This window comes from Lemur catta, chromosome 2, assembly GCF_020740605.2.
Source record: "Lemur catta isolate mLemCat1 chromosome 2, mLemCat1.pri, whole genome shotgun sequence".
NCBI classification, from domain to species: Eukaryota; Metazoa; Chordata; class Mammalia; order Primates; family Lemuridae; genus Lemur; species Lemur catta.
Window position 1 is genome coordinate 104961486 of NC_059129.1, and position 27739 is coordinate 104989224.

Genomic DNA, 27739 nt, shown 5'->3' on the forward strand with positions numbered 1-27739 from the left:
GGAGCCTAATAAATACTGTCATATTTCCTCAAATACAAAATAAACCATATTGTCCCATTTCAGGAATGGATCACACCAGCACAGGCTCCTTAAGGATGATGACAGAATCTTCCTCTCTCCTCCCTTAGTCCCTGACCTCCTGCACATGTACACAACATATACATTCATATATCGCAAACATACAGCACATGCACTCACAAACCACACACACACACACACACACACACACACACACACACACGCCATATACACCCACAGGCAAACACACTGTTTTCTATGAGCATTTGAGATGTTTCTTCTCAAGAAAACCAGCTTTAGCATTGACTAAACTTATTAGGCGTGTACCCAATCTTTCTAAGACTATTTTCCCATGTTAAATGAGAGTAATAGTCATAAACCTATATAGTATTGTTATGAGAATTAAATAAATTAAAATAAAAATTACTTGGTAAAGTACCTCATATATAATAAAGAATCAGTAAATGCTGGAATTTTTTAATATATTTTTATCCTGCAACCGTGGTTGTCCTCCCAACACTTCTAGCTCACTTCTGAGGCTGCCTTCGAGGAATAATAACCTGAACACAAGTTACAATTTAGCCTGCTAATTATTACACAGATTTAGTTTTGGGGTTATATATTTCTTCATAATAAACTCTTCAGAAAGCTTCCCTATCTCCACAGTTTACATGATAATCTGGTCTTATTTCTGTCACCAGATAGAGAAAATTTGGTGGGCTGATGGGCAGTTGTCTTTGGGGAAATATACAGGCATACCATGGAAATACTGTGGGTTGAGTTCCAGACCACCACAATAAAGTGAATATCACAACAAAGCAATCAAAGCATTTTGTTGTTGTTGTTTCACAGTGCATATAAAAGTTATGTTTACACTATACTTCAATTCATTTGAGGGAGCCTAATAAATACTGTCATATTTCCTCAAATACAAAATAAACCATATTGTCCCATTTCAGGAATGGATCACACCAGCACAGGCTCCTTAAGGATGATGACAGAATCTTCCTCTCTCCTCCCTTAGTCCCTGACCTCCTGCACATGTGCAATAGCATTGTGTCTAAAAAACAATGTACATGTTTTCATTTAAAAATACTGTATTGCTAAAAATTACTAATAACCTGCTGAGCCCTCAGCAAGTCCTAACCTTTTTACCAGTGGAGGGTCTTGCCTTGATGTTGATAGCTGCTCACTGATCAGGCTGGTGGCTGCTGAAGGTTGGGGCAACTGTGGAAATTTCTTAAAATAAGAAAACAATGAAGTTTGCTGTATCAATTGATCCTTCTTTTCACAAAAGATTTCTCTGTAGCATGTGATGTGGTTTGATAACATTTTACCCACACGAGAACTTATTTGAAAAAATTGGAGTCACTCTTTTCAAATCCTGCCTCTGCTTTCTCAACTAAGTTTATGTAATATTCTAAATCCTCTGTTGTCATTTCAATAATGTTCACAGCATCTTTACCAGGAGTAGATTCCATCTCAAGAAACCACTTTCTTTGCACCTCCATAAGAAGCAACTCCTCATTCATTAAAATTTTATCATGAAACTGCAGCAATTCTGTCACATCTTCAGGCTCCACTTCTAATTCTAGTTCTCTTTCTATTTCCACCACTTCTCAATTACTTCCTCCATTGAAGTCTTGAACACTTCAAAGTCATCCATGAGGATTGGGATCAACTTATTTCAAACTCCTGTTAATGTTGATGTTTTGATGTCTTCTCATGAATCACAAATGCTCATAATGGCACCTAGAATTGTGATTTATTTCCAAAAGTTTTTCAATTTACTTTGCCAAGATCCATCAGAGGAATTACTATCTGTGGAAGCTTTAGTCTTGTGAAATGTATTTCTTAAATCATAAGACTTGAAAGTCAAAATTACTCCTTAGTCCATGGGCTGTAGAATGAATGTTGGGTTAGCAGGCATGAAAACAGTATTAATCTCTTTATACATCTCCATCAGAGCTCTTGGGTGACCAGGTACATTATTAATGAACAGCAGACTTGAAAAGAATCTTTTTTTCTGGATCAGTAGTTCTCAAAAGTGGGCTTAAAATATTGGTAAACCATGCTGCCAACAAAAGTGCTGTCACACAGGCTTTGTTGTTCCCTTTATAGAATACAGGCAGAGTAGATTTAGCATAATCCTTAAGGATCTTAGGATTTTCAGAATGGTAAATGAGCACTGATGGTTTCAACTTAAAGTCATAAGCTGCATTATCCCCTAACAGGAGAGTCAGCCTATCCTTTGAAAGTTTGAAGCCAACCATTGAGTTTTCCTCTCTAGCTATGAAAGTCCAAGATGGCATCTTCTCACAATACAGCATAAGGCTTTTTTGTCTACATTGAAAATCTGTGGTTTAGTGTAGCTACTTTTATCAACAATTATAGCTAGATCTTCTGGATAACTTACTGCAGCTTCTATGTCAGCACTTGCTGCTTTTATGGTATAGAGATGGCTTCTTTCCTTGATCCTCATGAACCAACTTCTTCTAGCTCCAGACTTTTTTTCCTGCAGCTTCCTCACCTCTCTTGTTCTTCATAAAATTGAAGAGAGTTAGATTCTTGTTCTGGATTAAGCTTTGGCTTAAGGGAATATTGTGGCTAGTTTGGTCTCCTATCCAGATCACTAAAACTTTGTATCAGCAATAAGCCTGTTTGTTTCCTTATCATTCGCATATTCACTGGAGTAGCACTTTTTTAATTTTAAGAAGTTTTCCTTGCGTTCACAACTTGACTAACTTTTTGACACAAGAGGCCTAGCTTTCAGCCTACCTCTATATTCGACACGCTTTCCTCACTAGGCTAAACTACTTCTACCATTTTATGTAAAGTGAGTGATACACAAATCTTCCTTTCATTTGAACTCTGAGAAGCCATTGTAGGGTTATTAATTGGCTTAATTTTTAATACTGCTACATCTTATGGAATAGGGAGGCCTGAGAAGAGGGAGAGAGAAGGAGGAACAGCCAGTTGGTGGAGCAGACAACACACATACATTTATCAATTAAGTTTGCCATCTTATACAGCCACAGTTTGTGGTACCCCAAAACAATTACAATATTAAATCAAAGATCATTGATCACCAATCGCCATAACATATATAAAAATAATGACAAAAGTTTGAAATATTACAAGAATTACCAATTTGTGACACAGAGAACTGAAGCGAGCACTTGCTTTTGGAAAAATTGTGCAGATAACCTTGCTTGATGCAGGGTTGCCACATACTTTCGATTCGTTAAAAATGCAATTATTGTGAAGTGTAATAAAATGAGTTATATCTTTATAAGAAATGACTAGAAATGATTATATGTGCTTATGTATAAATAAGAAGTGATGAACAAATATGTAAATATATTTTATATATGTATACTTATATAAGTAAATAAATAAATAATTATAGGACAAAAATATTTATCAGCATGGGTGCATAAGGCTCTGTACAGATGTTCAGGGACTGCACAGATGAAAATGTCAATATGCTATCATAGGTGCTAAGCCTATGCCAAAAAAAAAAAGAAAGAAAGATTAAAACACAAAGAGGCGTTTAAGCAGCTATGCTAGAAGCAATAATTTGCAAAGCACACAAAAATGTATTTTTAGAGTTGTTTTTATTTTCAGTCATGCTCCTTTATATAATAATATTGTCAAACACCAAGTTGATACTGAATAGACCAACTGGCTCAAAGAACTCTCAGCTTTGTAATTTTCACTTCTAAGACTTTGGCTTTTCAACATATGATTTTCTTCAGGCTGGTTCAAGTAGGCTGCATGTCAGCTTCAGTAAAAAAATGATTATCTACCATGCAGGCTACTTAATAAAGAGCCAATAAAAGACAGTGACTAGCCATTTGGGGGGTTGTCCATTAGTAAGTAAGAGAGCCTGTGATTAGCAAGATGTACCTTATTGTATGGAGTCTATTCCTCACAAATAAAAAAAATCCCTATCCCATATTTTCTGTGGGGCATAATGGTTGTAATTTGGAGGAAAGAAATATTGATTTTTTTTTTTTAACTCAGGCAGCAGTTTCCTTGTTCTTTGATCTAGTTGGTATGGAGAACAAACATGGGAATAAACTTCTCAATGTTTTGGTTTGATGTATTAGTTTCTGAAGGACATACTCTTTGGGACTTCTGTGGTTTGAATGTGTCCTCCAAAAACCATGTGCTGAAAACTTAATCCCTAATGCAGCAGTGTTGGGAGGTGGGGCCTAATGGGAGGTGTTTAAGTCATGAGGGCTTCACCTTCACAACTAGATTAAAGCAATGATAAAAGGGCCTGAGCCCATGAATAATGCAATCTCTTGCTCTCTCTCGCACTGTCTTTGCCCTTTAACCATGGGTTGACACAGCAAGAAGGCCCTCACCAGATGCATCCCCTTGATGTTGGACTCCCGGCCTCTAGAACTGTAAGCTAAAGAAAACTCTAGCCTTTCTAAATTACCTAGTCTGTGGTAGTTTGTTATAGTAACACAAAAGGGACTAAAACAAAAAATCAATACCAAGAATTGGGGTTGTTGCTGTAACAAATACCTGAAAATGTGGCTGTGGCTTTGGAACTGGGTAATGGGCAGTGGCTGAAAGTATTTGGAGGCTCAGGCTAGAAAAAGCTTAGATTTCCATGAATGGTGCATTAAGGGAAATTCTGATGAGGGCTCAGAAGAAGAGGAGAGAAGTAGAGAGAGCCTAAATATCCTTAGGAATTATTAATACTTAACTGGCTGAGATAAGAATTTTGGTAGAAATATGGACAGTAAAAGCCATTCTGATGAGGTCTCAGGTGGAAATGAGAAATAAGATATTGGAAACTGGAGTAAAGGCCATCCTTGTTATACAATTGCAAAGAACTTGGCAGAATTTTGTTTCTGTGTCCTAGGACTTTGAGGAAGGCAGAACTTAAGAGTGATGAACTAGGACATCTCGCAGAAGAAATATCTAAGCAGCAAAGTATTCAAGATGTTGCATGGCTTATTTTGTCCACTTACAGTTAAAAGAAAGAAGAGAGAAATGATTTAAGGACACAATTTATAATTAAAAAGGAAGCAGAATGGAAAGATTTGGAAAAGTCTCAGCCTGGCCATGTAAAGAATACAAAAGTGTATTTAGGAAAGACTGCTAAATGTTTAGCCCAGTGATTATTTGCTAAAGAGATTAATATGGATAGAAGGAAACAAGGTTCTATTCATTAAGACAGTGACCCCAAAGGCATTTCAGAGATCTTTGGGGCTTCCCCTCCCATCCCATATTGCTGTTGGGTTAATCTTTTTTAATCAAAAATATGACAATATCCCTCTACTAATTAATATTCCTGATGAATTCCCCATTGTCTACTCGATAAAGTCCAACTCCTGGGGATGGCCCTCTGAAAGCCACTGCTGTCTACTCCTATATTCTCACCTCCAAGTATGTTCCCACTACTACTAGGAGTTCCTCAAACAACTCATGTTTTTTTCTCCCTGCCTCTAAAACTTTGCCCATCTTTACTAGTTTGTAGGGCTGCTGTAGCAAAGGATCACAAACTGGGTGGCTTAAACAGCAGAAATTCATTGTCTCACAGTTCTGGAAGCTAGAAATCTGAGATCAAGGTACCAGCAGTGTTGGTTCCTTCTAAGGACTGTGAGGAAGAATCTGTCCCAGGCCTCTCTCACAGCTTCTGGTGGTTTTCCAGCTATTGTTGATATTCCTTGGCTTGTAGATGCATCACTCTGATCTCTGCTTTGATGTTCAAATGGCATTCTCCCTGTATGCCAGTCTGACTCCAAATGTGCCCTTTTTATAAGGACATCAGTCATAATGGATTATAGCCTACCCTAATGACCTCATTTTGACTTAGTAAAGAACCTATTTCCAAATTAGGTCATATCCTGAGATACTGGGAGTCAGATTTCAACAAATGAATTTGGTGGGACACTATTCAACCCATAACACCATCTCTCTTCTTGGATTACTCAGACCCCACTCCCACCCCATTACCTCTTCTGGGTTAGGTGAATTACTGTTCACCTGTCAAAAACCTGTGGAGACACATCCTCCTCTGAAAGCCTTCACCAACTCCATCATCCTTCATGTCTCTCTCCCCTGGGTTGCCTCTGAGGCTGATACATACTTGCATTTATTCCATAGATTGACAATTTCTAATTTTATACCTACACATATTATCTTCATATTCATATTCTTAGCACCTAGCACAGTGCATAACACATCATTAGAGTTGAATATATTTGGGAAAATTTTTTTTAATTTTGTTAAATTAAATGGAGAAAAGACAAAAATCAAACACTGCTTTGAATCTTTCAGATAAATATTATAAAAAAGAAACATTTTACCTATGCCAGCTTGCAAGGGTTTTTTGAAAGGATTTTTTCATCACAAAAAAAATAACTTGTGATTTATTCTTAGATACCTTAAAAATGATAACTACATCAAATATAATATGGTTTTAAAAAAGAACAAGAGATGTTCTGAACTGTGTATTGCCCCTACCAAGAGATTTTACATGATCAGTTTATTTTCTTATAAAATCATCTATAATCTCTAAAGAACATTCTTAGGTTTTGGAAAAATAATTGGATGCAACTTTTTATACAACAGGGTAATGGTTTGCAAGGCCTGGACATGCATTTAGTAATGTAGAGAGAGTGCCAAGTCCACAGTTGAAGGGAGCTTCGTCGCTTAGGTAAGCAGGCTCTCTGACACATAGCCTACCTCCACCCCTTCCACCCTCTGAACAGGGTGTACAAGCAGGGAGTGGAAAAGAGCATCCCCTCCCTTCCTCTGAAGCACACACAAAGCAGTGCAGACCTTCAGAATATTTGTGTCCAGAGGAAACAATAACTATCTGGGACCTTGAGAAAGCAGGAATTAGGCGAGGAACTTCCCACCATCTCTCTAAATAATAACACCACAAACAATACCGAGTCTGAAAAATCATCCTTCTCTGTGGCAAGGGAATCACAGCTTTCAGCATCTTTGAAAAAACAATAATAACACAAAAAGCCTTAGAAGGCAAAAATTTGGTTATTTTCAAGTTTAGTACACAAGATGGATACTTGGTGATGGTAGGTATTTTGAAATGAGCACAATTTATTGATTATCATATTCTATCCCTGGTCTACTAATTTGTAGACATATTTAAAATACTTTTGATATCACTTAGAGAAAAATGATCAATTCGCAGTTCTTCATGACACCTTTGTTAATATTACCTATGTACCACTTCTAGCACTTTTACTGTTTAATGGTCTCAAAAAAGTGCTCTGGAAAGAAGTTGTTGCTATAATGATATAATAGATATGGGTAGAAAGATATGAGATGTAGCTTAAATGTATATTTGATATATATATATTTAAATTTAAAAAAAAGTAATACTATATGCTATTTCAGACATAATACATATTCCCAGGTAAGGGTAAAAAAGAGTACTAGGTTGAATGACTTATTTAAGCAAATGTGTCTTAAGAAAAAAAAGAATAAAAGGTAAATGTTTTTATCTTTTGTAAGCAATGATTCTTACAGTTCACATAAATAATTGATTCTCATTTTACATTCATTGTTCAACACTACATTGTGAATTATTTCAATTTTTTGTTTGCAGAAGAAAAACATAATTCAAATATTTTCTTCAAAGATGACATTGGACCACCTTTTCCATGTAAATATTGTATTTTGTTTATTTCCATCATAAGCTTCTCAACTCGCTAGAATTTCCCTGGGACATACTTTTCCTTACCTTGCAGCTTGCTTGAATTTGTTGTTGACAGAACATGGACTCATGATGACCTTCCTGGCTTGAAAAAGCTTTCACTTGTCATGTAAGACCTTGCTTTTGTACCTTAAAAATATTGGTTAAATTACATGCCTTCCCTGCTTTGACCACTTGCTTTAACATTTCACCGAGATAGGTGTAACTTTACAAAGAGATGTACAAAGTATATTTATATACATCGAGGATATGAAAGTGTACATATTTCTATATACAAGTGAAGGCAGCATAATGTTAACAGAAGTCAGAACTCCTAGGTTGATTCTTTGCACTTGCCACATGGTTAAGAGCCCTCAAGCAAGGCAAGTCACAGTACACATGACTCCGGCCTCCTTCAATTTTCTAACTTTGAAATTAACAGTTTGAGCTAGATGAGCTTAAGAGCTCTCCCAGCTCTTACATTTTAAAGTACAGACTTAGTGTAATCTATTTCTATTTGGATAAAATGTCATTTGTTTATACATCATGTTACAGAACTCTAAGGATTAATTTTAAGATGCTTGTAAATATAAGAAACAAAAGCTTATAGACGCTGACTATTTGGCTCTTGATAAAGTAAAGCAAAGAAGAGATACGATTACAGCACCACAGTCATTTAGATTATTGTAACTCTTCTGTTAGAGATAGCCTCAAAATTGACAGTGAACCAACTCATTTGTTGCAATGAAAAACATTTGCAAGTAATGTTCTTATTTAGCTGTTTGCTTTGTTTTGGTTTTATTTTACGAGGAGGTTGAGAAGAAAATAAAATTGGAGATGGATTGGGAATAAAATGAGGTAAAGATAGTTAAGAATAATAGCCATGGAAATGTGAATTCTAGGACAAAGATGAATTGAATACATTTGTAAGAAATTATATGAAGTCTTCATGTGAGCTACATTCCACATTAAACAATCATGTGAGACTACAATAGCAATAAAATGCATGAGATGATTACATCTCCTCCTCCAATTTAGTTAGAAGAAGATATATACACTTTATAATAAACTCACTGCTTCATAATCTGAGATACCAGCATAGTAAAAAGACCACGCATGCACAGCATCATTCTTTTCTATAAGCAACAATAAAAAGAAGACAAGAGCATTAATTTTTATCTCTCACTGCCACAAAAATGCAGGAATTGCAAAAAACAATCCTATGGGATGCTTTTTAATAGACATTTTGTTTTATGCTGCAGAAGGGAATAACTTTCCTTTAGCAGAAAGCCAATTTGAAATTATACAACTCTGTCATTTAAAAAAAATCTTCTACTAATTTCACATTCCTTTTTGACTATATTCTGCAAGTGGTTAAACTTGCCTCCACCATTTAAGCAATTTACTTTCAGTTGTAAAATGATTGCTGAAAGCAGTGAAGGAACATCTTTCTGGGATATGATTATTCCGTCACCTTTACCTAACCAGGGATCAGTTCTTTCCCTGATGAGGACAAAAACAGCTTACATCTGATAGAGAGGAGATGGGTTAGCAGCCATGATTGCAAGAGTGAAACTGTTTGTCTAGAAAGCCCAGGAAATAGTAAGCATGTGCATATGAAATGAACATGAGAAAAGAAGGTTAAGTTTTTAAGGTTTGTGTGGTATTTAGAAATAAAGCTTTGTTTGTGTTAAGAGCAGCATTCTTAGACTTAAAAAGAAGCAGTTTTAATTGTTTGTATCATCTGCACATTTGTTCTACAAATATGTTTAAAATTTGTCTCCATAGCCAAAGAGTTAGAGTAGAAATCATTATTGTTGATGTCTGTAAGATTATTGCTTCTTTGAATGTCAAGAAAAATAACTAGAACAATGTTTTAAGTTAGCACATTTTCTAAATAAGAGGATATTCAGAGATGAAGCAAAGCTTGTTGCTGTTTGTTCTCAGTGGCATCTTTGGCTATCAGTAGACTTCAGATAATCTGCTATTTCAAATTCAAGATCATCTCAAAACATCTGGAAAGCTCTAAATGGCAAGCAAAGAGCTATAAATATCTTTCATATGAAAGATAACATTGAGTTCCATGATGTCAATTATCTAAATAATAGAGAACTATAATATTTAGTAATTGTTGTGTATTTTTAAAAGAATACATTAAGAGTGAGCATTTTAATCAAATTTCTTGGATTTGAATCTCAGTACTACTCAATTGATCTTGGGCAAATGCTTAACCTCTGTAGTCATTAGCTTTCTTATCTGTCAGATGAGTCAAATAATGCCTCCTTTATGAGGCTCCTTGTGAACATTAAATGAGACTCTGCATGTAAGTAGCTTGGTACACTGTGTTGCACATATTTCATACCTGATTACTATTAATTATAAACATTGTCCTAGATTACAAGACTAGATAACCATTGTTATTTTCTTAAGGATTATTTTTTTTTTTTTACCAATACAATACAAAACTATATCCTAATCATTCCTCACCAACTATGACTGCCCAGCCATTACTGCTATTTTGGAGGGAAAGTTCATTCATCACAAATATTCATGAGAAAGTTTGTTACATAATATACTTTCTATGGATGCACTAAAAGAATGATATTTTAAATTATGCAAATTAAGACTCAAACAGATGTTCAAAAAAAGGGGGTTAAAAGAAAGAGACTATCAAAGCAGAAGTGTAAGGAGAAAAGGGGAATACAAGATGAAAATGGAAGTTGTTTAGCAAATGCATAGTAATTTTAAGATCCTATGAAATCTTAACTTTACAATTCAATAAAAATTGTATTTGACAAGGGTATCTTTTGAAATCAGAGTAAATTATTCATATTTTTAAAATTTATTTCAGATTATTTTTATAAGGCTGATCCATAACATACATTTTTAAATTACATATGGAAGATTACAATAGTCTCTTAACTTTTGCCTCTTCTGAAAGTAATACTAATAATATATGAGTTCTTTTACATTTTATCACATTATTTTAAAATTTAAAATTCACCAATGATTACAACTTTTTGAAATTTGCATTTAGTTTTTTTATTTAATTTTTGATAATAATTAATGTTCTCTCCATTTTGTACATGTCTGTTAATTTAATTTAATCATAAACTTTTAATTCTTTACAGGTTTTCCCCAATTACACAATCTTATCAGAATATTTTAAATTTCTCTCTAACAAAACTGCTTGCAATTTTCTCCCAGAATTTTAAAATTAGAATTTTTAATAAGTTATCAAATTATTCATACCATACACCCCTTTGATTGACTTGGAGAGAGATATGTGTTTAAAATTGCCCAGTGTAGGCCAGGTGTGGTGGCTCACACCTATAATCCTGGCACTTTGGGAGACCAAGGTGGGAGGATTGCTTGCGGCCAGGAGTTTTAAGACCAGCCTGAGCAAGAGCGGGATCTCATCTCTACAAAAAAACAAAAAAAAATGGCTGGGCATGGTGGTGCACACCTGTAACCTCAGCTATTTGGGAGGCTGAGACAGGAGGATCACTTGAGCCCAGGAGTTTGAGGTTTGCAATGAGCTAAGGTGACATCACTGCACTCTATCCAGGGTGACAGAGAGAGACCCTGTCTCAAAAAAAATAAATAAATAAATAAATAATAAAATTGCCCAATATCAATGGTTTTCATTAACCTGAGGGCAGAGGGAGACAACATTAGACCTTGAATCTTGTTTGCTTCTGAGAGGAGAAAGAAAGAGTTCCTTAAAGATGAAACCATAAAACTAAGATCATGTCAAGGGAAGGAAGCTACAGATTTCCATTTCAGTCCTAACACTAGTAATAGAGACCAACAGTCCATGTCCTGATTTGTATTTTTTAATACTTTCATTTTTATTGGTAATTTTCTTGGAAGAAATTTAGAGTTGTTTTATGAAAGTACACTGTGTTTTCAGGATGAATATTATTGAGTGACTGCAGACTATGTTAGACTTTATGAGTACCCTGCATGCCCAGAATTGAAAAGGTAGATCTACTTCCTTTACAATTACCTAAGACTTTGTGAAAACTATGGGTAGTAGATCAAAACCTGACATCAAACAGGAAGAAAATTTTCAGGAACAGACAAAATGGTGGCTTAGTTCCTGTAAATTAACATTATACTTTGATCTACACTAAAAAAAAAATTGATAAAAGAACCGTAAGTCTAAATGGTACTAGCTGATTTAAGTAACTTTTATTTATTACAGAACATCTTATACTTAGTCTTAATGTCACCTGAATGCAGCCTGAAAAATACAATATGGTCATTGCAATATATGTTTTTAAATTACTATAGTGATGAGAAAAGAGTACAGTATAATAAAACATTTAATCTGTAAAAGTTTTATGTGAGTGATAATGTAGGTTCATGAAACATTTTCTTAAAATTATTTTTCCTTGATCCCTGGCATCACTCTTTTATTAATTTCCTGTCAGAGAAATTGGAGCTGGAGTCCTTGTGTTACCACACTCTGAGTGAAAGTTCTTTCAGGTGCTTGGTGATCACTGGGAAAAGAATTTCAGGACGCACTAGTAAGCCAAAGAGAGCAGTTTTTATGGAAAGGTAAGATTGCAAGCGAAAGTGAAAGTACACTCAAGAGAAAGAGAGCAGGAGGCTCAGTGGCTCACACCTGTAACCCTAGCACTCTGGGAGGCCGAGGCAGGTGGATTGTTTGAGCTCAGGAGTGCGAGACCAGCCTGAGCAAGAGCGAGACCCTGTCTCTACTGAAAATAGAAAGAAATTATATGGACAGCTAAAATATATATAGAAAAATTAACTGGGCATGGTGGTGCATGCTTGTAGTTCCAGCTATGTGGGAGGCTGAGGCAGGAGGATCGCTTGAGCCCAGGAGTTTGAGGTTGCTGTGAACTAGGCTGACGCCACGGCACTCTAGCCTGGGCAACAGAGTGAGACTCTTTCTCAAAAAAAAAAAAAAAGAGTAAGAGAGCCAATAGGTTCAAAAAGAGCAGCTGCACGGAAAGGAAGGGGTTTGTGGTCTTATGACCACAATTGAGGGGAGGAATATTCAAGGCTAAGAGGTTGGTTTTATTAATATTTGGGTAGTAATTCCTGGAATTGGATCCCCTCCCATTTTCATACTTTATACAGTTGTTTCGGAACTGTCATGGCTATTTCAAGGGTGGAGAAACCTTAAAACCACAATGTAAATGATATTATAATTAGCCAAAGTTCCTGAAAGGTGGCAGAGATAGCTGACAAGCCCTTTGAATCCAGTTCTTGTCGATGATTATCAACCCCCTTAGTTAGACTTTAACACCTGCACCCACTCCCCCAGCCCCTGCATCCGGCTGGTAGCCTAGTAGCCTAGTTAGCTTCTGCCTGAGGGTTGTTTATTTCAACAGCTGTGCTCCATTCTGCAAGCCCCTGCATCTGGTCTCAGCCCCGTCTCCTAGTCTCCTATTCTAACACTTGGACTTGTAGTAGATTGGGTTTATGGTTGGTTTCTTTGGAGACATCTTCTGACCTCAGAGTATTTCACTAGCCACAGAAAAATTAAGCTAGAAATAAAGAACAAAAAAGATGACTCGAAACGCTCTTAAGTACTTGGAAATTTAAAAAATATGCATCTAAATCACTGAGGAAAGGAAGAAATCGCAATGGAAATTGGAAATTATTTTCAACTAAATACTTATGAAGTTATGACTTATCAAATTTGTAGAATGCAGCTTAAGCCCTGCTTAAAGGAAAACTTATAGATTTAAATGCATATATTAATAATAAAAGAGAATAAATAGTAAAGATCAAAGGTCTAAGTCTCTACCTCAAGAAATTGTATAAATAAGAGGAAGTAAATTTGAAGAAACTATATGGAAGGAAATAATAATAAGAGCAGCAATTAATCAAGCAGAATAAAACATAGATCTTAGGGAAAAAAAGCCACAAGTTGGTTCTTTGAAACAACTAATAAAATTGATAAACCTCAGACAAGATTAACAAAGAAGAAAGAGAGAAAACACAAATCACAATATCAGGAATACAAAGGAGAACATCAGTAGACATTCTAGTATTGTTAAATAAGAGTATATTATAAACAACTTTAATTCCATAAAATTTGTAAAATAGATGAAATGGACAAATTCCTAGAAAAACACAAATAATCAGTATTAATATAAGAAGGAATAAAACATCTGAATAGTGCTATGTCAATTTTAAAAAATCTGTAATTAATATCCTTCTAATGAAGAAATTTCCAAATCCAGATGTATTATTATTTATATCTACCAACATTTAAGGAAGGTATAAAACCAATCTCACACAAACTTTTCCAGAGATAAGAAAAAGAAAATATTGACTTTTTTTTTTTTTTTGAGACCAGTAAAACTTGATCCCAAAATCTGACAATGACATTATAAGAAAGAAAAATTACAGGGCAATCACCTTCATGAACATATACATGAAAATCATAAAATATTGGCAAAGTACAGCAATATGTAGCAATAGTAATCTATCATGACCAAAATGGAATTATTTCAAAAATACAAAATTGGTTTGAAATTTGAAAATAAATCCTTTTAATTTACCATATTAAAAAGATAAAGTAGAAAGATCGTATGATAATCTTAGATGCAGAAAAGAAATGGATAAAATTAGAGATCTAATAATTATTAAAAGGCACACCATAAATAAGGAACAGTGGAAGACTTCCTTAATCTGTTAAGTATCTTAAAAGAAAAAAATGTAAATCACATACTGATTGCTGAATTTTGGAATGGTTTTCTCTTAAGAGTGAAATGAGACAAGGATGCCTGCTATTTCTATTCCATATTTGCCTGGCCAGTACAGTGAATTAAGAAGACATAAAAGGTGTATGAGTTGCAAAGATAGAGTGTAATATATTTTTATTAACAGACAACACAACTGCATAGGAAAAAATTCCAAAAGAATACATAGATAAAATAATATAATTTAAAAGTTCATTTATGCAGTTTATTAAATAAAGGTTAATATACATAATTAATTATAATTCTATATACTTGCAGTAAGCAATTAGAAAGTATTTTTAAAATAATACCATTTACTAAAGCAAATCAAAAAAACATTAATAGCTAGAAATAAATTTAATGAAAGATCTCTATAGAGAAAACATTAAAACATCATTCTGAACAAGTAAAAATCTAAATAAATGGGAGGTGGGTAGGTGCTGTGTTTTAGGATTACAAATTCTAGTTAAAATCTAAGCAGGATTTTCTTTTGTGGAAATTAACAAACTAATCCTACTTTTATATAAAACATACATAAAGTATAAAGGAACAGGAATAACAAACATTCTAATATTTATATAAAATTGCAGAAGCTCAACTCAAGGATGGAGAGAGAAGGCAAAGAGAAAGGTCCCAAGACACTGACATAGTCATTCCATGAAGACAATGCCCAGATGGCTAATCCTATGACGAAGACCACTGTAAACAGCTTCCATCCACATGCATAGACTTTCCAATCAGATTTTCAGCAGCCCTCTACTCTTAGATATGAGCCAACAGTTACAAATAATCAAAAGACATTTCACAATAGCATTCAATGTGATTAATAGCCCAAAACAAACAGAAAAAGAGCAAAGAGCAAACAAAAACCAGTCAAGGAGGATAAAGTAACCTAAAAAATGATATATCTTTTAGAAATGTATAATTATATATCTTTTAGAGATAAGAGAACACATTGCTACCGTGAAACAGAATGCTATAAAAAAATATATACGAAAACTGTGGGAGTAGATGCTCTTGGATATTAAAAGTATGATGGAAAAAATAAAATGCCCAATTGAAGGTTTGAATGATAAAGATGATGAAATTTTCCAGAAGATAGAGCAAAAGACAAGACATCAGTAGAAAATAAAAGATGAAAAATTAGATGGTTAGTCTATCAGGGGAACATCCAAATAAAAAAAACAGGGGGAAATTATGAAAGAATTATTCTTTGATAGTTCAAAAAAATTTTCCAGAATTGAACAGCATGTTTTTCAAGACTAAAAAGGGCCCACAAAGTGCCCAGCACCAATTAATTACAGAACTCAAATCATAAGTACTCAAATATCTCATATATTTATTTTTATTTTAATTCCAGAAACCCGAATCACTTCACTATCTTTTTGACCCAAAAATATCACTAAGGAAATTTCTATGAATATGTTGAATATGTTAAAAATTTTTTATTTACTTCCATTAAAAAAAAAAGGTTGGCTTCAGTGTGTAGAAAGTTTTGTCATATTTTTAACTAGAACTAAATCACTTGGATGTTTACTTAGAACAGTGTTTGGCAAGGTCACCCATGATAGAAAAATATTATACAACATAACCAATAAGCAAATAAATATTTACCTAAATGAAACAAAATTTTGCAACATGATATTTACCCTGGCTGCATGCAATGCACTCTAGTCTGCCCCTATCCTATTTAAAGAAATAATCACTGCTAGTAAGTCCCTATAAATGGATTTCACAATGTTCTCAGATGACTAGTTTAAAAAACGCTGCCTTTTTAGACCAAATATATAATAAAACTTATTTCAAAGTTCCTTTCTACTGAGTTTTTTTTAATTCTAGTAAAATTATGGCAATATTAAAATTTATTACAGTTTAAATAGTTTTGAGAGTGTTGAAAAGGTTTCAGCAGTATTCTTAGAAGTAAGGAGCATACATTAAGTTTCTTCTATTTTCAACTATGTGGTATGAATAGCTGAGATCCTGTGCAATATTTCCAACTTACTGCTTTCTTGACCTTAGAGGTAGTCTTTAAGAACATTATCAGTTTTTACAGTAATGTTGTAAGTCTGATTTATTATTATAGTGGTTATTAGGCCTACCACCTGCTTTAGCAGATGTAGCTGAATCTATCTTATTCACAGTCTAAATCTATCTTATTCACAGTCTGAAGATTACTAAGAAGAAAATCCTACTAATTTTGCTTTATGGAACTGAAGGTCATTTACTAAACGTACTATATCTGCCAATTATCAACATCTTAAACTTTACAGATTCATAGATCATTTATTACTAAAAGGATGAGGAGATCAAGGAAGATGTAACAGATTCTCTGATATAAATCCAAATTTTTCATAAAATTTAAAACAGTATTTTTTCTCTTTTTCTTTCTCAATTAATAAGAGCACTATTGTTCTGACACTTTCTTTGTCTGAATAAATCCATACTCACACCTGTTCTTGGCTTACTTTTATGCATCCCTAGGGGTAATATTGTTAAGAACATTATTGTAGCAACACAGTGAATTAATTTCATCTTAGTGAAATTCTAGACTTAGTTTGGAGAACACCAATCCTCTTTTAAGTTTGATGGAAAACAACAACAACAACAACAACATCAACAAGAACCAAAACTAAAGAACTACACAAGCAGTGAATGACCAGAGTATAAAAGGACAAGATTAGAAGTGATGACAATCTGAAGAAACAATTCAAACGAAACATAGGATAAATAGAAGTTTAGTTAATTAACTCCTTAGAAGTCTAAGTTTCCTGTCTACCTTTTCATTTTCCTCAGTTTTAAGTGTATATTGGTCATTTTGTACATCTGTTTTTGTGTTTCCATTTTCCCCATTGTTTGTCTTTCACCATAAATTCTTCATTGTTCCTTTAGTTTAAAAATAAAAGGCATTTTATATTTTATGTTTCTTTAAAAAAAAAAAAAAGGAGTTCTTGTAGATCATGTCCCTCAATTTATCATTTCATGGGCCAATTATCCCAAATAGGTAAAAGCTTCTTAAAGCACAATTTACACCTGCAATGTCAAATATGGTGGCAAATAGCCATGTGTGGTTATTTAATTTTAAGCTTAAATTAATTAAACTGCAAAAAAATTAAGTTGCTCGGTTGCACTAGCCACGTTTCATGTACTTAAACTCCACTTGCGGCTGTCGGCTATTGTGCAGGACGACATAGATGTGGAATGCTGCCATGAGGGGTGGCGGGGATGGTGAGCAATGGGGAGTGACTACAAATACAGATGCAGCTTCTCTTGCTTGCCTGCCACTCACATCCTGTCGTGTGGCCCAGTTCCTAACAGGCCAGCGCCAGGGGGGTTGAGGACCACAGTAAAAGCTGTGAATAAAATGGTGACTGGTAGCATCCTTGTTTGATTGTCATTGATGAGCAAGCTTAAGAGGGACAAATCAAGAATGAAGAAGACATGGAAAATTCTGTGAGCTTTCAGTTTCTTTCTGTTCCTGTGAAGTCTCTGCTAGAGTCAAATATCAAAACAGCAACTGACGTTGTATAACACATTACAGTTTATAAAGTGCTTCCATATGCACAGTGTCATTGAATAAACCTTAAAGAAAAGTACATGCAGTAGGCTTTATTATCTTGATTTTACAAATGATATAACTTTAGCTCAGAGTAACAAATATAACAAATAACAATATAGCTAGCAGGAGTTGCATTAAAATCCAAAACGTTTCAAGTTGCCAAATGCTCTCATCTTCTTACATACCAGTGGTCCTTATACTGTTTTGGTCTCAGGACCCTTTACACTGTTAAAAACTGTTGAGGACCCCAAAGAGCTTGTGTTTATGTGCGCTATTTCTCTCAAGGTTTACCATAAAACTAAAATTTTTTTAAAATATTTGTTAATTCATTTAAAATAGTCAATAAACTCATTACATGCTAACATAGAAAACATTTTGACAAAAATAACTTCTTTCTCAAAAAAATTAATAGAAAGAATGACATTTAATGGAAAGATTTAATAGAAAGATTTGACATATTTGCCAAATCTCTAATGTTTGGCTTAACAGAAGACAGCTGGATTGTCAGGTCAGCATCTGCTAAATCTGTTGAAATACAATTATTTATTATTTGGGGTAAAGTATATGAAGAAAATCTAGCTTCATATAAATATGAAGATTGTCAAGGAGGGGTATTTCAATAGCCTTTTAAGATAACTGTAGCTATTAGTTTTTGATATTATGCCAAAAACTCAACCAGAGGTAGTGCCTTAAATGTTAGCTCCAATGGAATGTGAAACCATATCAATGAATTTTTTGATCCTCTGTTGATTTGAAATCCATTGGTCTATATTTTGGATTGAATGACTCCTTTACTTATGAATGATTTTGCAACATTAAGCATTGATTGTATGGAAAATATTGGTCCACTGATTCTTGCAGCTTCTAAATGGGAATCCATTTCATTACATGAGAAAAAAAAATTCACATTTGTTAACATCACTCAAGTCTTTTAAGAACTTTCAAGCTACAATGATAAATACAAGTTTTCCAAAATTCAAATTTTCACTTGACAGTTCAAATTTTACCGTTGGAAAGAAATTCTGTCAGTGGTTTTTCTTGAAGTAGCATGTTCACTTTATGCGTTTTCAAGAAAATGTCTGCCAAACACTTGTCAGAATAAATATAATTTGTGTGTCAGTTGTTCTATCAAGTAAAAATGGTGTTGGTGTTTCATGACAAAAAAGGAGGCCAGTTCAGCTTGTAACTCAAACAATCACACAAATTCTTTTCCTCAAGGTTATCATCAACCATCCTACTTCAGTATTCAGCAAGTGCTTTATACATACTTCTCAGTTTGGCACCCAACATATTTAAGAGATGGGTGATCAAGGGTAAAAGTCTAGTAAAAGTAATAAATTTTACTTTTTTATCAAGGACAATCTTCAGTGAAATTGGCACAAATATACATATATGTATACATATGTGTATATACGTATATGTAAGCATCTGGGCATATGTGTGTGTGTGTATATATATATGTGTATATTTATGTAAACTGTTAATGTGGCAATAAGAAATACAATGACTACTAGAGCAGTTTGTGTCACTGCCCTGATTCATGTTAAGGTGCCAACAATTTTACTGCCATTACTTTTGCACAAAAAGACAAAAAATAACTTTGACTCTGCTGAGTAGATCCTGGGGAGCCACAGGTGTCTTTGAAGCTTACTTTGAAGACTGCTGCACTGTACACACTTCTTGCTGCTTCTGCTTAATTCCTCGTGTTGTGCTACTAAATGAGAAAAGACAGTCACTAAATAATATTAGTATCTTACTGAAAACACTACATAGTATATTACTAATCAGAAGGTAAATGGTTAGGTTCGTTAAGCAGTTTATTTATAACAAAAATCAAGATGGCCCAAGCCAGTGTTACAGACTGAATGTTGAGTGTCCCCTCCCTCCCAAAATTCATATGTTGAAACCCTAAGCCACCCATGTGGCTATGTTTGTAGATGGGGCCCTACTGGAAGTTTAAGGTTAAATGAGGTTAGATGGTGGGGTCTTGATCCAATAGGATTCGTGTCTTCATAGGAAGAGATCACTCTTGCTGTCTCTGCCATGTGAGCACGCAGCAAGAAGGCAGCCATCTATGGGCCAAGAAGAGAACCTTCACCAGCAGCCAACCCTGCCAGACCTTGGTCTACAACTTCCAGCCAACAGAACTGTGAGAAAATAGATTTCTGTTGTTTAAGCCGCCTAGTTTATGGTATTTTGTTATGGCAGCCCGAGCAGATTGATACACCCATTTACTTTATATTTCATAAAAATCCAGTCAAAGCCCTAGAATTTTACATTTTCAAAAATATATATAGTTGTTGACTTGAATGCAAAATAGGCTTTAAAAAAAGCTAAATTTCAAATGCCTAATGTAGCAAGATATTATACTAAATTTATTTACATATTGGTTCAGCTCTAATGTTAGGAAGTTAGATTAGATTATTGCTTTCCTTAATGCCTCATACATCGCAAGAGCAAGACCATATTAGCTTGAAGAGTCTGGATATATTTTCCAAAATCAATACTTGTTCTTTAGCAGTTACACAGTAGCAGACAATTGCATAATGAAGCTGTCTGTCTTTATTTACACAATGTATTTTTGTATTCACTAGGCCAGAAAGAATAGTTCTGTGTAGCAGCTGTCATTGTATTTTTTTGCTTATCTCAGTCCCGTCTGCCAGTGTTATAATTCACCAGCTGACACCCGCCTTGGCAGAAACCGAGGGCCGTGATTTCATGCCAGGGCAACAACGGGGCTCTGAACTCTGACACAATTCATCTTAGTTCTAGTTAGTAAAGGGGGATTCTTTGAGTTTTCCCCTCTTCTGTTGAAGTATTTTCCCGCTGGGAGGGGAGCAGGAGAGGAGCAGATAAAGGAGGTGGTGGTGGGATGGAAATGAACACTGAGAAACAGTCATGGCTCTGTCTGGCCCAGTGGAACAGGGTCACGGGAAGACAGGGTCAGTTGTGAGGGATGAAGGCTGGACGCCCAGATAATGAAATTCCTGCTTGTTTGATTTTGCAGAGTTGGAAGGATATGAGAGCACATTTGGTATCCAAAAATACACTTCTGTTCAACTCACACTATTTGGAGGTTCAAAGTGTAGTTTCTGGCACTTTCTGATTTAGGAAGCTTAGACTCAGGCATGAAGGCAGTTGATTGTAGTCATCAAAAATAGCCCTGTTTTGGTTGTGAATGCTAAATAAAATAGACGATACACTTGCTGTAGTTAATTTCTACACATTAATGTTCATGGTTCATATAGGTTTTATCTTGCAGGCAGAGTATTGATAGGCTTCACAATGTACACGATGTTAAACCTGAAGTATTGGCCAGATAATCATTACTTTTTAAAGTATTTCCTTTTTATAGTCAAAAACAGTACATGTACCCACTCTAAGAATCCCCTAGATTTCCCACAATGTACCTAGAATAAAAACTGTATTTTCCACCCTATTCCCTGAGACAGGGTGTTATCATGATGCAGAAATATAAGAAAACAAACCAGAAAACTGAAGCCTTTGAATATCACTTTGACCATAAGCATCTTAACAGATCAGCCAAAAACTATTTTAAAGCTTGAAATATTAAGGTGCGTGCCTCAGTTTTTTCTCTTTCCCTTCTGTGTATAGATGTAATCTGTTTAAGAAAGCTTCCCACAGGCGAGTACCTTAAAAGTAAACTGACTTCCTATTGTGTAATAGGCTGGTGTTTCTTAACAAGCTATAGAACCAGTTCTGATAAACCTTGTATTATTAAAGAGTACATTTGAGCTATTTCTGATTGTGATCTATGCATTGTGTTAATAGCACAACACTAAATGTGGAGAGGAAACTTACATGGCAATATTGCAAATTTACTAAGAATAATAAAACCAAAAAGAATAACAACTTATCAAAATCTGTTACATAGAACTACAACATTAGTTTGTGTGCACTAGAGTAATAATGGATCAATAGGTACTGAGTACTAAAAAGAATATTGATTGGTTTCATATGTTTTGCTTACTCCCGAGTTGACATCACAGCATTGAATAATGCCAGATTTTCCTGATGAAGGACAATTTGCAGGGGATGTTTGAACTATGTGTTCTCTTCAAAAAATAAATCTTGAGGGAAGAAGTTTGCAGGACATAAGTTTTTACCCCAAAGCTCATAAAATAACTTTAAAGTATCAGTGATGGACCACACCTGTTTCAAAGGAGAACAACCATCTCACTCCCATCAGACCTTTAAAAAAACAAGGCAAAGGAAGAGTCTCTGTGAGATCTTGGTGATAATATTTAGGATTGGACTTAAAAATTAACAGATATATTTGAGCGTAAATGGATAAATATGAAGAAAAGGGATTGGGGCACACAAGGAAACCAAATGACTTAGTGTAGGATGGTGAGTAGGCCAAGCACAAGTGCTGAACCGATAGCATTGTCATTTCTGCCTTTATTTTGTTGACCAAACTAATCATACAGCCAAGCCAGAAATTAAGGGGCTGGAAAAGTATAATATATATCACCCACCCTGGCAAGGGTAAGCAATTATATTTGTAAGAAGATTGGTAAGCAATCTTCTTGACACAATAGGCAAACTGTATTTTCTCTCTTGCAGCTTGGATATATTCTCTTTATCCCTGATTTATCATAATCACAAATTATTTTTTATTCAACTGTTTGACAGCTGGTATGAGCCTTTTAATTTAAAGCTAATAGCTTTCTTCAATCCTAGAAAATATTTATGCATTACCTTTTTCAATGTTGTTTATAAGCCAATCCTTTAATTTTCCTCTGGAATCTCTTTTAGACATCTGTGGACCTGTTCACTCTACTTTCCATGTAGTGTAGCTTCTCTTTTCTTCTTAAAATTTCTCTCTCTCTCTTCCCTTCACTGCATTCTGGAAAAACTACTGGATTTATCTTTCTAATTTCACTTTGCATACAGTTTGGAGTAGCCTATTTACTATTTTTTAATTAGCAAACGTATTTGTTTAGTAATTCCAATTGGTTTCTTTGGGCCACCATTCGTGGTTTTATTTCTGCCTATTTTTAGTTCTTATATATTTTCCTATCTGCCTTTACCTGTAACCTTATCTGCATCTTCTCCCATTTTTATCTGCTTCTTTCCATGTCAGTAAAAGAAAAATCTTGGCTTCTATCTGTGTTTAATCTTTTTAACTGTCTAGATTCCATTCTCTTCTTCCTCCTCATGGCCCTCTGTTTATGATTGTTTTTATTTTCACTTGCTTCTTTAAACTCTCTCTGTCTCAGGCTCCAGCCTATAAGTATGTACAAGTCTAGCTGATTTTTAAAAAATGAAACAAACCCTATACTTCTCTGCTGTTACCCTTTTTCTCCTCTTCACAGTTAATATTATGGGAAAATGGTATTTGCCTTCAGGCTTCTGTTAAGCCATCAGTACCTTTATAAAATTTAAGAAAAGTTTCCTATTTCTCTGGATGTGTGCTACCTTGTGCCAGGGCATATAACTTAAAGAATAGAGCATGGAGATATGTTTAGCCCACACTCACCCACTTGGCTGAGAGGTCTCACACAAGACACCCCCTGCAAAACCATGCTCAATGGCCCCTTGCAATCAAGTCGATTCTCAAAGCCATAAAGTCTATCTACTGTCCTTACTGCATACTGAAAGAACAAGCACAGGGTCACCAATGACTACCAGGATGCTAAATCTCAACAATTCTAGTCTTCTATTCCTCAATACCTCTGCAAAATGTGATGTCAGTAATTACTCTCTCACTTCTATCTGAAACCCTCACCTCTTGGTTTTCAGGGCTCTACTTTTCTAGATTTATACCTAACTTTTACTTAAAGTTTTCATTCCTTCTGTCCACTCTTTCTTTAAATGTCAGTGTTTCCCAGATCCATCATCTTTACTCCATGATGTGCACATTTTCCTGGTCTGTCATATCTACTTTCATGGCTTCAGCTAAGATCTGATAAATCTCAGATTTTCATTTTTCACCCACATCTCAACCAAGCCTTTACTCAACTACTCGAGGCATGTCTAATCTAAGATAAACCACAAGTATCTGCACTAGGTACGTACAAAAATAAACTCACCATCTTCCATATAAAATCTCGTCCTCTTCCTGAATTTCCTGTGCTGATTTTTGGCACTGTTATATACCCATTTCTCAAAGCTGGAGACCTGGACTTACTCTCCTCATCCAAACATTACTGAGTCTTGTCTACCATTTCTATCTTCCAAATATATAGTCCTTGAATCTTCCCCTGTTCTCCGTCACTGTTACCATTGCTCACTCAGGCCTGGTCCTGGAATACAGCGAACCCTCATAGCTGGCCTCCTATTGGCACTCTCTGCTATTTCCAATGCGGTGTCCATGCTGTAGCCAGAGTCTTTGCAACAATCATAATCTGATTAAGTATTCCATGGGTTAAACCCTTTCTCTGGTCCTATCCTGCTATAAAATCCAAATGCCTTACCAAGAACTAGATCTTTCATTTTGGTCTCTTTGGAAAATTTTCCTTGTAGGATTCTACACATTATGCCCTATGTTTTAGTCACACTAATGCATTTGTAAGTTTTCATGTTCAACATCCTTTCATAGCTCTTCTAATGTGGCACGTCCTGGTTCCTCACCTCTACTTACTCTGGCTGATGACCTCCTGCTCTTGAAGGCTGGTTATAAAGGTTACCTCTCTTGGGTGGGGAGCCTTATCTAACCCTTTCTTATTATCTGTCAGAACAACCTACTTACATCTAGTACAATACACATAACAGCATATTATAACCATATTTACACATCCTGTTCCCCCAACTCTACTGTGAGCCCTCTTCTATTTACATTTTTAATGTCAAAAAACTTAGCATAACATTTGCCATAATTGATGTTCACTAATTTGAATAAATGAATAGGTAATTGTAATAACTTTATGCAACATGGCATGTGAAAATTTTTGATATGTCAGATACAGAAATAATTTCTTGTCATGTGAAACAAATAATATTTTAAGATAAGAAATGTGGATACTAAAGGAATGATCATGGTATTGGGTGTTAACGGGGAGTAGGGGAGAGGGTCTGAAAGAGGCAAGAATAACCAAAGACATGAACACTGAAAACAAAGCTGTTTTTTTCCCCTGTCCTGCCAAATTGATCTTAAAGGCATCAATAGACACTTTCTTCAAGTCTCTTTTATTCATTTTTAAAGCTCCTTGTGCATTCAGGCAACAACACCTAAGAGGATTTTTCTGCCAAGTTAAAAAAATGTGTGCAATGACTTTGATGATACGATAACTGAGGTGAGAATTTTATTGAATTCTTTTTTTTTTTGAAACCGACAAGAATTTACAAACAGTGGAGCTAAACAGACCTATGTTCCTCTATCTTCTTTGCCTTTTAGGGAGATACAGTTCTAGTTATTTGCCAGAAAAGTAATATATCAAAATGTGTCCTCTTTTGGAGAAAAAAAAAGTAGCTGATTCTCTATGAGACGGTCAGTCCTGGTACAGTACTCGAATCACCCAGACTTCATTAATCATTGGTTTAAGAGCACTTGATAGTTTATAATACTCAATAGTAGATGATGCTTAAAGAAGGAAACAACATGCTTCCTATGCATTCTCAAGTATATTTCTCCTTAGGAATATAAGCAAAGGCACACAACCAAAGACTGGCCACACCTCCACATTCCTTCTAAAGGGACTAAAAGAAAGAGGTGCAGAGAAAGTTCACCCACTCAAGTAGAATTTAATTTTGAATATACGATTTTTCTTCATAGGCCAAAAAGGCTACCATTCCCGATTCATAAATTAATATAAATAAAAATTAAAATAGCTTTAAATATATTTGAGCAACAGGATAACATTTTTTGATATGTTAATGATTTTTTTTTATCTTGGTGTTTTGATTTTTTTCCTCCTCTTCATTCAAGCAGCTCGTTCAATGTGTTCATTGCCTCAGAGATGAGTGTGACACAGTGTAAAGTTGAGAAAATGGGACTCGTCTGGAGTTTATTTCCAAAAAATCCTCAGGTCTTAAGAATATGGAGAAGACAACTTAGAGTATGGACAAATTTGGGGGAGAAACATCTAGTGTGAGAGAATGAAGTCTTTTCTCACCAGGAAGGGGTGTGGCAAGAGCAGAGATGTTGGAGGTGGCATGGGAGAAATCCGAAGTTCAATGGCAACATAGACAGGAGGAACATTTCTGTAAAGGGCGTTACTCCCACTTCTCAATGTGAGCTGAGTCTGCATGAACAGCCTACTCAGCATCAAGACCACTCTGCATCACGCTCACTGGTGCTCTGAGGGACTGTATGTAGACTATCTAGCCTCACTTGATCTCTTTGTGTTGGGGTTAACAAGACAGCACCATTCTTTCCAATGTCTTGCTGTTGTCTGGTGGAGAGTTCCCTTCTTTGCCATCACTTTCTGGAGTATGTGCCCAGCATGAACAATGCCGTACATGACCTAAAACTGTCCTTGAAAAGTTCCTTGACTCTTATAGCATCACAGGACATCCAGAAACCAAAATGCATATTTCCCTGGACAGCAAGTAAGAAAGTGGGCCTTGAGGAAGTTTTAAGCCACCTTGATTGTATTGATGGGAGTTGGGATGAGGAAGTGTGCGGTGTTGAATGGAACCAATCCCATGAACCAGAAGACTCATCAACGCATGGTGAGAGGGATGGAAAAGTCCTTCTCTTACTCAGGTTATTTCAAACATGTTACCTAGCTATGCATATTACATTTATATTTCTTTTATAGACATTTTATATATCTACTAAGTAAAGTTGGTAAATCTTATGGAATAACATTTTCTTTCTAGATAAGATATACCTTCTGATTTCCAGGAGTTACAAACCCACAATCCTATTTTGTTTGGCTCAAAAAATGTTTTAATTAAAATTAATTACTAGCATTTATTTCAAGTGGAAATCCAGGTTTCTGACTACTCTTGTTAACCTGGATGGTTTAACAAGGCTGGGACTGTTCTTGCATGGCAGTTATCGATTGAAGCTAAATAGATCTTGGTGACTTAAGACAAGGCAAGTGCTCTCTAGCCACTGTGCCCACAACCATTTTATTCATTCCCTGTCCTTTCTGGACCTTGAAGCATTTGGGTGCAAAAGTGCTTACACCAGGAAGCTTCATATCCCTTCCAACTGTGGTCCCCAACCCCACAGCCCAGTACCAGTCCGTGGCGTGTTAGGAAACAGGCCACGCATCACTGCCTGAGCTCTGCACCACACCCTCCCACCCCCGTGACACACCATTCCCCCATCCTTGGTCCTTGGAAAAATTGTCTTCCATGAAACTGGTGCCAAAAATGTTGGGGACTGCTGCCTTCCAAGAACTATCTGGCCTTTTGATTTCAAGATGAAATATGGCACACTGATAAATATTTGTTACTTGCAAAACTAAAAACACAAACTATATACATAATCATGAATGAAATCATCCTCAAGCCTGAATATTAAAAGGGAGACACAGTTCCACATTGAAAGACACACTCTAGGATTTAAGCTACAAGGAATGTGGAGGAGGAGTGGACAGCACGTGCACAGCCAGGATATAACGGACCAATCAAAGAAGAAATCCTGTGCTGAGATTCTGAAAGAAAATCCATCTTTCCCCTTAGAAAAACTCGTGTTGACAGTGGAGAGCACAAGGAAAATTCTGGGACATAGGGGTTCCTCTTTGCAACAGTAGACCTGTGACAACTTGTTAACATTTATTTAGAAATCCAGCTCTTGATTTATGAAATTTTCTAGAAGAGCAGTTAAAATGGTCCTTT